Below are 15,129 nucleotides of genomic sequence, written 5' to 3' on the forward strand. Positions count from 1 at the left end.
AATCTACACCACCCCCGAGCGCCGGACACCCCAGATCACGCCCCTCCCATTGGGCAGCCAAGGCCCGAGCCCCCTTCTCGCCCCTCGTGGGGACCTGGAGGGGCCGGGCAATGGAGACACCTGCTCCCTGGGCACCTCCTCCAGGCTCAGCTGCTGCAGGGGCACAGTGAGGCCCTGCCCCATGGCGACCCTCCCTCCCCCAGCCTCAGCTGCATTTAGCACAGGGAGGTGCTGGTCTCCCCCTCCAGCTGGAGGGCACGCAGGGAACAGCTGGCAGGCAGCCCGGGGAGGGCTGGGGGGACGTCCCAGGGGCTGTGCTCTCCTCCCGGGGGTCCGCAGCCCCGCAGCTGTTCTGGGAGCGTGACGCCAGCCTCCCCAAGCAGGACAGGGGCCAGCCCAGGCTGCAAACCCGGCCTGGGAAGGGGGCTCCTAGTGCAGGCAGCACAGGTGCCGGGTGGTACCAGGGATGCCCGAGCACACTGGTCGGGTAGAGGATGTGCACACAGGCCACGGCACAGAGCTCATGCCACTGCCTCCAGAGCTGGCCTGGAGGTGGCCCCTAGCCCTGGCCCCTCTGGGCAGGGATCAGGCCCTCCTGAATCAGAGCCCCCCGGCTGCCTGCGGGTCCATCCCCTGCTGGAGGTGGCCCGAGCGCTGACCCGTGGTTGCGGTGATGCACTCGGACGCTGCAGCTAACACGGGGGAGCAGAGACGGCAGCTCGGGCATCTCCTGGCAACGGCCACGATCCTGGAAGAGCTCCTGGACGCCTGCCCGCGAGCCAGCCGGGGGCAGAGGCCAGCGTGTCCCCAGGCCCAGCGAGGCCCCATGCGGAGCCACCACCTCCTTCCTCCCCAGCTGCGGAGCAGCTGCGGCTGCAAGGAAGGGGCAGCTCCCCCCACCCCACAGCCTCCTGCCAGCGGGCCCAGCGGGTAATAAGAGCGCTTCATCACGCAGCGCCAGCCGGCGACAATTACGTGCTGGGTAAATCGACGGGATGTAATTGGACTATTAAGATCTCGTTATGCTCCCAGCGCCGCGGCACGGGCCCGGGTCTCCTCCCAGCCTGGCAGCCCGGCTCCTGCAGCCCCGGAGTCAGGGTCCCCCCGGGGAGCAGGTCCAAGCACCAGACGTGGGGGCACGGGACCTACGCCCACATCTCCAGCCCTCCTTTCCCCTGGGCGGGCACCTCGAGAAGGAGCCGGGGGCCACGCCGAGCCCTGTCCTGCGCAGCGCGGGCTCTGCCGAGCGCAGAAGGGGCCAGGCGGCGTCGTGCTGCCCGTGGCCTGGCCGAGCCACGCCGACCCCACGCTCCGGGCCACGTCCAGCCCCCAGCTGCAGTCCAAGGCGCCAGCCCCCGGGCCAGGAGCTCTGCGGGGCCGCAGGGATTCAGGTGTCCCGCGTGCTGCACCGCGGCAGGCGTGCGGGGCCGGCGCGACCGACAGCAGCTCGCGAGCCCGGTGCGTGCAGCACGGCTTAGCCCCCGGGCGCCAGGGCTGCCCTGTCCCTGAAGGAGACCGCCAGCACCCCGCCAAGGTGCAAATGGAAAAGCAATTCTCGTTAGCGGAGACTTCCGAGTGCTAATAAGCGTGAAGCCGGCTCGGGGCAGGTGAGACCGACTGAGCAGAGCTGCCAAAGGAGCCGAGGTGTCAGGCTGCTCCTGTCTGCCCCCCGTATCCCGCACGGCCCGGCTGCTTCGCGCCAGCTGGCATCTCTGCCCGGCCACGAGGCGCCCGCCCAGCCCTGGATGCTGGCGCTCCCAATCCCGAGCCGAGCCTCTGGGTCGGGCCTCACCGACCCTGCCAGACCAAGGGCCCAAGGCCCCAGCCTGAGCCCTGGGGACCCCCCCTGCCCCCCGAGGTGTCCCCGGCACTGGATGTGGAGCCGCTGTCCCACTCAGCGCCCACGGATGCCGGGGGAGGACGGCTCCCGGGGACACAGACCTGCAGGAAACACACAGCCCGGGGCTGCCCTGATGCCCTGTAACCCTGTGGGGTCTCTGAGCCTAAAACCCACGCTGGGCATCGGGGCCAGGGAAGGAAATCATGGAAATCCCAGAGCTGTGAGGCCGACTTAACCCCCCGACACATGGAGCAGAAAGGGGGGTGGGGGCAACAGCCCAGCAGCCTGGGACCCCCCCACGGGCATCGCTGCACCTGGAGCATGCCCCCCCGGTGCCCATCCACCCCTCCTCGAGCCCGCCAGTGATGGAGCACCCCCTCCCGGCCCCCTGCTCGGCTCCCGAGCGGGGCCCGGGCGCTAGGACCAGGCCAGCAGCGAGCGCTCGGCGCCGGCTTCCCGGCCTGCGGGCTTGTTTCCACCCGCGCTGATTGCAGCCGGCTCCCCGCAGCCACGTCCACTCCTGCTCCACTACCAGCTCCTGGCACCCGGATGAAAGGGGGGAGGGAAGTGCTGAACAGCAGGGTCCGGCGGCCGCACCACGGAGGGGCACATGCCCACGCGAGTGAGCCGGGCAGGCTGCACGGCCCGTACAGCCCCGGGTCTCTGTCCCCCAGGTGCTGGGGGAGACCCCAAGCCATGGAGCATTTTGTGCATGGGGTGCATTTCACACTGGAGCCAGGTCAAACTGCGAAATGGGCTGGAGGGGTCTCGGAGCCCTCTCCCCAGGCAGCTGTAGCCCCGCAGCACAGACCAGGGCCGTGCCCAGGCTACGCCGCTACAGCAGGCGCGTGCAACAGCCTCCCGGCACGGCCGGCGCACCCGGAGCAGGCGAGCACCCGGCTCCAAGCACAGGAGCCGGAGCGCGGGGGCTCGCCCCGGGAGGGCCAGCCACAGCCTGGCGGGTCTCCGGCAGGACACCCCAGTGCTCGTGGTAGGGGACGGAGCCCTCCCACGGCTGAGCCTGGCCCACGGATGAGGGGTCTGCATCAGGGGACCCGAGACCCCCTCTTCCCCTGCCCTGGCCACGCGTGCAAGAGGCCCTGAGAGGTGTGTGCCAGGCTGGCTGCGGTGCCCAGCCCCGACCCCATGCCATGCACACACCTAGGTGCCCTTCTTTTTGGCTCAGATTACACGTTGTATCTGGGGCCACTTACCTGGCAGGGGAAGCACCATGTATCTGGGTCCAAGACGACACTTTTCCTTAAGCTCTCTCTGGGATAACTGCTCTAGCACCCGCTGAGGGGTCGGGGCTTAAAGCCCACTTTATGGAAACTGGAGGCTCCTCCCCAGCTTGCTCCTGCGGCCGTATGGCTGGGGGCAGGCGAAACTGGGGGACGTCTGAACCCCGAGCCTCCAAGCTTGGGCCCACATGTAGGATGCCTGCCAAAAGACTTTGAAAACATCTGAAGCCCCAGGCGGGGGTGGAGGATGCTTGCCGGTTGTAGGGCCACGAATGGTTCTGGACTGACTCGTGGATTTTGGCCGATTTAGCTTGGAACAAGAATTTGTTTGTTTTGTTTTGTTTTTTTAAAGAAAAGCCCCTCTGGAAAGCCCCCAGATGGCACCCCCCACCACAGCAGCTGTGAGCAGGGGCCGGGTGCAAGACCGCCCTGCCCTGAAGTCACCTGCCTGGCAGGGCAGGGTTCACGCAAACGAGCAGACAGGCCTGGCCTCTGGCATTCGCTGGCACTAATTATGCCCTGGGACAGTAATTGCCAGCCCTTAATTAGCAGTCCCTGCTCCCAAAGCCACCTCCTAATTGAATAGCAGGGGCTTTTGGAAGCGCTTCTGGCAGCAGGCTGGAGATGCGACGTCCTGCCGCACGCTGAGCTGCCTGGGGCTGGAGCCCTCCCTGCGCGCCCACCGACGTCCGTGTCCTGGGCCCTGGCACGGCTGAGGGGAGCTGGGAGACTCCCACACCGCAGGGACCCAGCGACCTGGCGGTGGCTCTGCAAACACCACCGCGCAGTGCTCGCGAGCGGGCCAGAGTGGGGCTGGCAGCTGGCGGGGGGGACAGCTGCTCCCATGCAGCCCCCTGGCCCTGGACAGCAGGTGGGGGATGTGAGCATGGAGGGGAAGGGGGGTCCTCATCCATCTTGGGGACTTGCTTAAGGGTCCGGCCGCTGGGCTGTATGCCCAGAGCAGTGCTCCGGCTCCGGCTGCAGGTAGCACTGCTGGCGGCCTTCACTGTGCCCAGGTTCTGCTGCCCTTGGGGGGTTGCATGCCTTTTGGGGGTGGGGGAGATGAGAAGTCAAAACAGCCCCTGACCCCGGAGGGCTGGAAGCTCGCTGCTCTCCCTGTGCCAGGCCAGGAGCTGGGGCTTGTGGAGACCCGGGACGCCCTCCATGCCGCGGCCGCTGTCTGCCGTGCTGCGCTCGCCCCACCTGGGCCCAGCTCCCCTGCCCGGCGCCTGGCCCTGCCCCCGGGGTGCCCGGCTGGGAGGGCCCCGGGCAGACCCCCCCAGCTCTGGGCAGCGGTGACAGGTGCCGGGCGGGCCGGCCTGGCCAGCCCAGCCCTGGCAGAGGTGGGGGGGGGGTCTGGGGGGTTTCCAGCTCCCTGACGAGACGGAGATCTCATTAGCGCTCCGGAGAGCACCAGCCGAGCAGCTGCTTGACGAGCCGCGGTGTGGGGGTGGGAGGTGTGGGGGTGGGAGGTGTGGGGGTGGGAGGAGGGCTGGGTCCCCGGGGGGCAGGGGCCAGCTGTGTGCATGGGGCCATCCAGCAGCCGGCGGTGGGGGGGTTGTCTCTCCTCTACCCCACAGCGTGACACCCAGCTGCCCGGGGTCCGACCCGGGCGCACCCCGACCTCAGCTCCGTCCCCGTCCGGGCTGGGCCACCAGCGACCCGCGCCGGCCCCCGGGCTCCCTGCAGGGTCAGCGCAGCCCGGGACCTGCTCCCACACGCGGGGCCGCCCGCGTCCTCCGGGCCCACAGGCACGGCCTTGCCTCGGACGGCAGCAGACGGCGCCCGCCCTGCCCAGCGCCCCCAGCATTGCTCTCCTCGCCCAACCTGCTGCCCTGCTTTCAGCTCCCTTCCCAATCTGCCTGGTGCCCCGTGCCACTTACGGTGCTCATGCCGCAGGTCAGGCCGCTGGCCAAATCCATCGGGGACCTGAGCCAGCTGCATGGAGAGCCCGCTGCCCCTGCCCGGCTGCCCCCTGCCCCTATGGAGCCAACCCCCGTGGGGCCCTCGGTGCAGGATGCATGCGCAGCATCACCTAGCACAGCCCCAGCCCGTGCCCGACACACCTGCAAAGAGACAAAAGATGCCAAAGCGGTCCAGGAGCGCCAGAGGGGCAAACTGAGCCAAGGTGTCTGGTGCCCGGGGCCACTCTGCCATCCTGGGCCGGCCTGCGATGCTGGACCAGGTCTGGACCCAGCCCCCAGCCACGCCAACAGGGTCCCCCAGGCTGGGGACAGCCGAGGAGCGAGTGGGCAGTGCCCCAGGCCAACCCCGGGAGTGCCAGCGTTAGCTCCGTCTCCCCCTTCCCTTCGGGCTCCTGTCGCCGGGCCCGTGTTTGTGTAGCTGGAGACGCCTGTCCGGGCTGGCCGGCGTGGGACCCCACTGCTGGCCTGCTCACCCGGGAGCTGGGGGGTCACCCACACTGCTCGGGGCCTGGAGGGGACCATGTGCTGGAGGGACTCGGGGCTCCCGCCCAGCTGTGCTATTTATTTTCTCAGTATCTGTGGTAGGAAATGAGGACGGGGCTGCAGGGTGACAGCCAGCGCCTCCCCGCCCCACAGCCGGGCTCCTGCCCCGGGCCAGGCAGCACCTGCACTGCGGGGCCGCGGCCAGGCCGGGGGTCTTGGGGCAGGGCTCGCCGAGTCCCCGGGCACAGGGGCCTTCCTGACAAGTGCTGGGCACTGGAAACAGTGGGGAGACGCTAGCTAAGGGTCCGGCGCTGCACTGGCCCCCTGCCCCCCCCAGGCCCCCAGTCCTGCCTGGGCACAGGGTATGGGTGCTGACCCCCTTGAGGGCTGGGGGCTCCGGCTGCAGGCACAGCCCCAGGGCCAGGAGACCCTTGGGTGGACGGGGCTAGCAAAGATCAAAAGCTCCCCACTGCACAGGCAGCCTGCGCACGGGGGTCCTGGGGCAGCTGCCAGGGACCGTCTGCCCAGAGCAACGAGGGTCCAGACAGTCCAGGAGGAGCCTGGGCTGCCTGGAGCTTCTCCCTGCCTGGGGGCCACAGCCCTAGCTCCCCCCATGCAAATGAACCACAAAGCAGCCCCCTCGCAGGGGGAAGAGCACTGTGCCCCCCAGGGTGCCAGCCTCTTTCCCCCTTCCTGAAGCCCCCAGCCCCTTCTAGGTCTGAGGAAGCTCTCTGGCCTGCAGAGATGCCCATCTGGAAGCCATCAGCTGCCTGTAATCCTGTTTAAATTCGTCTGCCGTCTGCCCCCTCCCGGTGTGCCCACAAACATGGCCATGCGTGCGGCTCATTCCAGCTGGAGCCAACCCTAGCTCAGCGGCATGGCAGGGAGACCCCAGCCAGGTCCCCCACCGCGCCGAGGCCACCAGGTGCCTGCAGCCGGCATAATTGGATAGCAAAGGCCTGGGAGCCACTTGTAATCTCGTTAGGGGCAGGACGAGCCGGGTGGGATGGAGAAGCAGGGTCAGGGGCTGCAGTGCATGGGGGGGGGTCCCTGCATGCGGGACAGGGGACCGCAACCCCCAGGATGGCGAGTGTGGCAGGACAGGACGCAGGCACGTATGCTGGTGCTGGACTCCAGGGCACGCGTGACTGCATGGGATCACTGCTACAGAGACAGAGGACGGGCCCAGCACCCTCTCCCAGCCCCAGACCTTGTTGGTCCCCCCAACCTGCTTTGCACAACACTCACTCCTGGCACTCACAAGGTTCAGGGCTCCCCGGGTGTTGAATGGATCCCGAGACCAGCCAGCCCACGGCCAGATCTAGGGTTTTGCAAAGCGGGGTGCAGACGGCGTGGTGCACCATCATGTCTAAAATGACACAGATTCTTCTCCAATTAAAAATGACCTAGAAGTTTTACTATAGGCCGGGGGCCCAGGGCTGCGCGATTCAGTTTAGGACTGAAGCCAAAACCCGCAGATCTTCATCGCAATGAGTTACAGACACGGCAGGGCTGTGAAATAGGAGCTCTGTGCCCAGGAGCAGCCACTGGGCAGCAGCAGGGGGGCTGGACCGGGAGAACAGCGAGACCAGTTAAAAGAAAAGAGGGTCGTAAAGAACGACGAGTTTCCAGCGGAGCAGGGAGATGACAGCGAGCCGCGAAGTCAAGTGACCGCCTCTGAACTGGCTCCTACCCTGGGGGGCTTTAAGACGAGGCTGGATGAACACCTTGCCAGGGTCGTTTGACCCCAGTACTCTTCCCGCCACGGCAGGCGGTCGGACTTGATGATTTGCTCAGGTCCCTTCTGACCCGACCAACTATGACACTATGAAATGCCCGCCTGGAAACGCTGCTGGCACAGCCAGGCAGCTGGGTTTAAACTTTGGGTGGAGCAGGACTGAAACGGGCACACGTGCACCAGGGCCCCCTGGATCCGCCCTGGGCCGACCGGTGCACGAGGGGCTGGTCACCGCGTCCAGCCCCTGGCTGCTGCCTCGTCCCGAGACGCCCCGGCCCCGGCCCCGGCCCCGGCCCCGGCGGGGTTTGCAGAGGTGGAGCAGGCGCGAGGCCTTGCCGGTCCCGGCAGAGCCGGCACCAAGCCCCTCTGCTCCGCCGGGCGCCGGCTGGGGACGCCGGGGTTCGTGGCGGCCCGCCCCGCCAGGACCCCTGCGCAAGGCATGGCGACCGGGGCAGGCCTCGCTCCGGGCCGCACGCCCGGGTGGGCCGGGGAGCTGGCACGGGCCCCGCGCCGCCCTCCCCGGCCCACCCTGGGCTTCGGTTTGGCCCCCCAAGCGCCGGTGCCAGGAGCCGGAGCCGGGGGAGCCTGACAAATGACTGAGGAGGGCCCCGGCCGCCCAGCCCATTCTGCCGCCTTTATGGAGCCTGACCTTGAACCAAATACCCAGGCCCCAGTTTCCCTGGCGACACCTAAAAACCCACGTCTCCTAGCAACCGGGAACAATGGCCCCTGGGAAAAGCACATGCAGCGGTTTCTCGGCGCCGTGCCGGGTCTGCCGGCGAGGCCAGGAAGGGGACCCGCGCCACCGCGGCCTCCCCGGGATGGGACCCACGTGCCGGGGCTGCCTGCGAGCCCACGCGGCCGCGCGGCGGGGACCGAACCGGTGCCGGCATCCGGGGGGGCGGGCGTGGCGGCATGTGCATTGGGGCGGGATTCGCCCGGGCGCGTCTCACCAGTGGGACACGCAACACGAGTCGAGGGACGGGGCCGGGGCGCAGAGGAAGCTGGGGACTCCCGGGGTCCGCGCCCAGCTCTGGGCGGTGGGTGCACGGGTCGAACCGGGACTCCTGGGTTCGGGGCACTACCCCCGGGGCAGAGCGGGGCTGGGACTTGGGACGCCGGGCCCCCTCCCCTCGGTGCATCTCGTCTTCCCCACGGGCAGAAGAGGGGAGGCTCCTTCCTGCCCCCAGGGAGCTAGGAAGAGGGTCCTGGGTAGCTTATTGTCATGTATAATTTGCCAGAGCTCCCCAGGGTAATTGTCTCTGATATGTCCTCCATCGGAGGTCTATATTGAGCAGATTCTTTTTGGTATTGGGTGGTGGAACCGGAGCGTGCTCCATCCACTCCATGCATTGACCTGGTATTCAGTGCTTCCAGGACCGGTGCAAAAAAACAGGAAAAAAAACAAAAAAAAATCTTGGAAGGATGCCCCACTCTTGTCATTGCCTTCCCGGCTGATCCGGGGACCTGGAGAGATCCGCACCCCTCGGCTTCACCGAGGGACCGTCCCTGGCCCGAACTAGGGCCCTTTCCCCCTCCAAGCCGCCCCGGGCGGGAGCAGGTGGGCAGGGAAACGGGAACCCACCGCTGCCGCTTCCTGCCCCCAGCCCACAAGACAGCGAGACGAGATGTCTTGGGTTACCGCAGCCCCTCGGGAGCTATAAAAATTAATCCTGCTTTTCCTGCCTTGAAGAGCGGCGCACATGCCAAGGGGGGCGGCTCGGGGGGAGACGCTCTAATCCACCGGCGGGTTAATCGCACGGGCCCGGGGCAGGGGCAACCGCAGCCGCCTGCGCCCGGGCGGGCAGAGGACAGGCTGGACACCGGCAGGAATCCGGGAAGGAAATCCCGACTTCCCGCGGCGCGCCCGCCCCAGCCCCGCCGCGGGCTCCCGGCCGGCTCCGCGCCTTCGGGGGTGCAGGAGGGAGACGGACCCGGTGGCCCGTGGCAGTGGGAACGAGCAGCGCCACGGTGAGACGTCGGCCAAGCGACGCTGGGGTGAACAAATCCCCAGCAGCTGGCACCGGGCAGGCACGAGCCGGCCCAGCCCCGAGTTGGGGGGTCCCGGGGCGGCTGGCCGATGTCGCCAGAGCAGGACGCAGCGCTGCGTCTGGGGTCCTTTGTGGACAAACGTGAGCTTTGGCGAGTGATGGGAAGGGAAGAAACGGCTCCTTGGCGGAGGTGGCTCCAGGCTCAGGCCTGGCCGCAGCAGCCCTGGGGCGCAGAGCTGCCAAGCAGCAGCCCGGCGATACCCCGCCGCCCCCGGAGCGAGCGGCTGCAGGCAGCTCCAGGCAGGAAATCCCCCCGGAGCGTCTCCGAGCCCTTTGCACTCTCGGTAATGGAAGAAGCCTGAGAGCGAAGGTGTCCGCATCCGCTCCCAGCGCGCAGACAAAGGAGACGCAGCCTGAAGCGCTTAACCCTTTCAGGGGAGCGCGCAGCATGGCTCATGCTCCGCTCGGCGCCGCGAGCCCACGGCAGCCCCGCAGGGGAAGGGGCAGAGGGCAGGGATGGTGGAGCCCGGCGGGACAAGGGCAGCTCTGAGCGGGGTCAGACCCAGGTCCATCCTGCCCAGTCTCTGGTGCTGCAAGGAGGCTGGACGGGAGAGCGGCTGGGTCCCAGCAGGTTCCCCCTGCTCCTGTCTCCCTTACAGCCTTTAGGGTCCAGGCAGTTTTGATGCAGGGGCCGTGCCCCGCGCTCCCTGCTCAAAAGCGACCGATGCCCCTTTCTAAGACATGGAGCCAACACCGAGGGACTCGTGCAGCTGCTCCGGCCCTGCAAGGCACACGTGCGTGCCGTGCTTCCACTGTGGCAGCGTGCGGGGGCGAGGTGGAGGCCGCCAGCTCCTCACGCGCTCTCCTGGCGGGCAGGGGACGTGGACGAGAGAAGGGAGCAATGCAGAGCCCAGAGCCCGGCATCAGCTCCCACATCTGTGCATGGGGCCGGCTCTGGTGCCAGCCAGGGGAGCCCCAGGGGCAAAGCAGCTCTGGTGGGGGACGGCGTTCAGTTGTCCAGGGCAACACATGCCCGCATCCCTCTCCAGCTGCCCAGCACTAGGCACTGCTGCCCATCCCATGCCGCCAAGCACTAGAGGACAGGCCCCCAGAAAACCTATGAACGGCTTAAAAAATGATTACGAGACTCAACCCCCCCACGGGGTTCATGGCTCCGCAGCCGTGAGAACGCGGGAGCTTGGGGTAAAGCAACAGCAGAATCCCCTGACTCCAGGCGCTGGAGCCTTACGGCAGATGCTGCCGGCCCGCTGCTGTCCAGCCCCAGGACAGGGCCCATCCACAGGTAACCGCTGCCCGGAGAGGCCGCCCGGGCAGCGGCTGTGCCAGGCAGGTGTCACCGGCCTGCAGCAGTGCCAGGGCTCGAGGGGTGAGCTGAAACGGGGCTGGCTCCAGGGCAAGCGGGCGCCCCGCAGCCCCCCTGCCAAGGCCGGTTCCACCCCCGAGCTGGCTGCCAGCCCCAGCGGTGCCTCCCCACCTATTAGCGGCTCATTTGTTCCCAGCTTCCCTTCCAGCCGTCATGGGCCACACACGGGAAACTAACCCTTTGCTGCACGAGGTTGCAGAGGGGTTGGACCCCCCAGGGCCAAGGCGGACGCCAGAGCCCCTCACCCCTCCCAGACTGGCAGAGGGGGTGCCTGGGGCTGCCCAGACACAGCCCCTCCATCAACAAACTCCCCACCCCTTCGTCCTTATTGGTATTCGGCAAGCGCCGCCCGGCTCCCGGCCCGGCTGACAGGAGGCCCGTTGTCGGGGAGCACAAGGGGTACGGCGCCCGGAGCCGCGGGGCCAGGGCGCCCGTGGCCACCGAGACACCGCGCCCTGCACGGGAGGAGGAAGAGAAGAGAGGGCCCGGCTGGGGCCACAGTTTTAATCCAGGCCACAGGAGCCAGGGATTGCTGCGGCCGAAGCAGCTGGCACAGCCGGCGCCCCGGCATGGCCCCAGCCCCCGGCCAGGTCTGAGATCAGGGCAGGGCTGTGCGATGCCAGACCCCGCAGGAAGATGCCCAGTGCACGGGGGCTGGGGGCTGCCAGCCGGCGCTGCCCTGCTCTTCCCAGGGATCTAACACAACAACGAGCCACGGTGCCCGGTGACGCCGCTGAGGGATCCCCGCTGCCGGCACAGGGCTGGGGACCCCCAGCATCACAGGCAGCCCACGGCACAGGTGGGGAGGGGTGAGCACATCCGGGGTTTTCCAGGCTGGGCATCCCCAGGGCTGAGCCGGGAGGCTGCCCCCGTGCCGCCTGCCTTGGCTTTGCCCACCCGCGCCCGCCGGCGAGCTGAGCCCGCGTTTCATCCGTGCCCGGCTTCGTTCCGATTCAATTGCCGGCCTCCCGCAGCGGCATTGTTCTCGTTTGCATTTCTGCATACGATTTGTAGGCTCTGCCCGCCCTTCTCGCCACGCGAGCTCGGCCCGGGGGGACCGCACCAGCCACCAACTACGTGCCAGGTCCCAGCGTAGCGCCCTTCCAGGCTCCCCAGTGCTCCCTACATCTGATCAGGGGCCGTGCCCACGTCAAATGCCAACAGATTGCTTCATGACCCACATCTCGAGATGCCCACGACCCCTTTGGGCTCCCAGGCCATGCCACGGGGAGCTGGCATGGAGACGCTTCCAGAGAGGGGACAGGGAGTGAGAAGCAGAAGGATGCAGGGACCAGCACCGCGGAGCCGAAGGCCCCCGCACTAGCGCCGGGCAGGGGTCACCTTCCCGCCTCAGCGACTCCCCCGGGGCAAGCGGTGATCCATTTCCAGCAGCCCCTCGTTTCGCGTGCCCCCGCTGCGCCGGGAGGAGGGGAGAGCAAACAGCCCTTTGTTCCTCCGGCCAGCGCTGACGGTTTAATTAAACCCGGTTGGAGACGGGGTGACCGGGGTCACGCGCACTCCGGCAACACGTCGCATCAGTGCCACTTCCAGCCACTGCGGCCCTTAATGAGCTACCCCCTCGTTACAGCAGGGGATAAAGAGGGGCGGGCACGCGGTGAACCCACTGCCTCCCAGCTCCTCCAGCGCTGGCTGCCCGCAGCCTTGGCCCACACACAAAGGGCTGCGGCCAGCCCTGCCCCGAGCACCTCCATGCTCAGCCCCCAGCTTGCCAGGGATGGAGGTGGGACACGGGGAGGTGGCCCCTGTGCCCACCCCAAGGACAGACCCCCAGGGACCCCAGTTCACAGGCTACGCAGGACCCAGCGGCAAAGACAGGCGCTGAGATGCAGAGCTATCCCCGCGTGCACCAATCCCTGCGCGTGGGCTGGCACGGCGAGGGAGCCGAGCCGGGCACCGACGGCCACGGCACAGGGCGCCAGGAGGCGACAGGCTGGATCTCAAGGCGGGGGGAGCTCCCAAAAGAGGGGGAGGTGGGAAGGGGACAGCCCCAGTGTCAGCTCCAGCCCAGCCGGAGGTGGGGCAGACGGTGCTCGGGGCAGGACAGGCCCATGACACTGCACAACTGAGCACGGAGGGGGTAACGTCCCCCCGCAGCAGCACGCTGATGGGGCAGCTCTGCCGGGTCAGCTCAGCTGCCCCCGATTTCTCTTCCCAGTGTCCGGCTGCAGCTTCCGGCCACGGCGTGTCCCCACCCAAGAGCCCGGCCCTCGCACCTCCCCGGGTGCAGCCCCCTACGGCGCCAGGCAGCCCGAGAGGGCATCAAGTCCAGCTTGCGCCCTGTGATGGCCAGACCACGGCACCAGCTGCCCGCGGAGATGTGTCCCCCAGCCACGTCTGCCCCCCTCATCCAGCAGCAGCTGCTCCGGGGAAGGCCTGGCCACGCACCAGGGGAGCTCAGGCTGGGCAGAGCCACGGACGTGGCCTGCAAGAGGCTAGAGTATAGCAAAGCCAGGAGAGCAGCAACGCGGTGGTGTTCGTGCTTCTTCCCAGGGCCATGGGCACAAAGCAATGCTGGATCCCTCCCCTCTGCCGTCTCAGGCCTGCACCAGGGCCGCAGCCCACGCCGGGGACAGCCTGCTGCAGCAAGACCCCGCGGACTCGGGCGCTTTCACCTGCAGGGCAGCAGGTTACACCTGGCCCGGGGAAAGGAGGCAGCTGCACAGGACCCAGAGCCGGCCAGGGCCCCCGCGCTGCATCAGAGGCCCCATCACGACTGCCGACAATAGGCCACGGAGACCCCAGCCCAGCAGCCCTGGGAAGCTTGCCCTGCAGGCAGTGGGCAGGTGGGGCCAGCCCCCACCGACTCGCCTCTCCCCCAAGCTGGGAGCAGGGCAGGGGCGGAGGCTCCTGGCCCCGGAGCTGCGACATGGGGACAGGGTCCGTGGGGAGGAACCAGCCTCCTACGGAAACCACTGCCAGGAGCCCGGGCGGGCAGCCCAGCGGGTCGGAGCCGCGGGCTCCAGGAGTCCTGGGCAAGGCATTGCAGCAGCAGGGCACAGGGGATGCAGCCTGCACCAAGCACCCAGCCCAGCCGGGGCCGGGCCGGATTCTGCTAGCTCCAGGCAGGAGCTGGATGGAGACCAGGTCCCGAAGCAGAGCCTGGCTCAGCGCCCCTGGAACCAGCCACACGGCTCAGACGCTGCCAGGGACCGGCTGGAGCAGCGCCGCGGCCCGGGGGTCGGGACTCCCGCGTGCAGCCGTCGCCGGCTAGGGCTGGGCCGGGCGCAGCCTGGCAGAGCCGAGTTCCCTGCTGCAGCGCCAGGCCCCGGACGGCGGTGCTGGCAGCCACAGAGCCCGGCCTGCCCAATCAGCGGCAGCAAACCCGCGCGGTGCCACAACTCCACAACACGGGTCCGCAGACACCCAGCATCCCCACGGGGCGAGACACCCAAGCAGGGCTGTGCCCAGGGCTTCACACCCTGCCGCCCCCACTGAGAAGCGCTCACAGAGTAATGGAGCCGTGGGAGCACCCGTCTGAGCAGGGGGAAATCCCTCCCCGCCCCAGTGCAGCGCGGGGCTGAGCCTGAGCGCGGGGGAAGACCCTCCAGGCAGGACCCTGCGGGGTCGGTGCAGCAGGAGCATTGGCACAGCCCAGCCCAGCCCCAGCCTGGGCTGCAGCATCCAGCACCTTCAGGGGAGGATTAAACCCCCAACACATGAAGCAGGAAGTGGGGGTGGAATCATCTCCCAGCCCCATGCTGCAAGCAACAAAGCCCAGAAGCAGGAGGAGAAATAAAATTCCCCCTGCCCCACGCAGCAACCAGCCAACGCAGCCTCGGAGACCCTGGGCCAGGTGGACGGTGCCAGGCACGTGCTCGGAGGAAGGCCAGGAGGGAGCTCAGCAGCCTCCCCTCCCCTTCTCATCCCTCCTCCTTGCCGCCCCGGGTCTGCGCCCCCACATGCACACGAACGCGTACAGCCCTGTGTGCGCCCACGCTGCGTGAAATGCATGGTCGCGGAGGGACCCCGCCAGCACCCCTGCAGCGCCAGGGCTGCCTCGTGGCTGCACCCGCAGGCTGGATGTCTTACTACTAGCAATCTGAGCAGGTTGCTGTGACACTACAGACGTTTCCCCTTTAAGCATTGGCACGGCGCTGCCCGCGCGAGCCGTGGGGGCTGCGGGCCGCGCTGGCTCTCGAGGACCGGCAGGCTGCAGCGCAGCTGAGCCCGCAGCAGTGCCGCGCGCTAACGAGCGGGGAGGCGGCGCGCTCAGCTGCCACCGCAGACGCTGCCGAGCCGGGCGCCCAGCCACCATTTCACACGCGAGCTGGCAGCCGGCTCCGCGTTAACCCTTTGCAACAGCAGCTCGCGCGGGGGCTGCGGGGAGCAGGCCCGGCACACGTCCTCGCCGTGCTGCCCTTGGTGCTCCCAGGCCTGCACGCTCCCGGGGGGACGTTATCTGCCCACCCCGGCAAGGCAGGGGCCTGCCAGCGGGGGAGTTAGCGACAGGCCCGAGGCCCTGCCAGGAGCCGGGGTCTGGGCTCAGCGTCCGGAGTCTCAGTCCAG

At 68.4% G+C, this 15,129-nt stretch overlaps 1 protein-coding gene and 1 pseudogene across 1 annotated transcript in view; one reads left to right on the plus strand and one right to left on the minus strand.

Moving 5' to 3' along the window:
- SLIT1 (slit guidance ligand 1) overlaps positions 1 to 15,129 on the minus strand; it is a 51,638-nt gene that overhangs the window by 21,477 nt on the left and 15,032 nt on the right. The gene's annotated exons all lie outside the window — the stretch shown is intronic.
- Positions 8,440 to 8,620, plus strand: LOC149860205 (U2 spliceosomal RNA; annotated as a pseudogene).

The sequence above is a fragment of the Crocodylus siamensis genome, chromosome 7 (genome assembly GCF_052110815.1).
Source record: "Crocodylus siamensis isolate JL-2025a chromosome 7, ASM5211081v1, whole genome shotgun sequence".
Lineage (NCBI taxonomy): Eukaryota > Metazoa > Chordata > Crocodylia > Crocodylidae > Crocodylus > Crocodylus siamensis.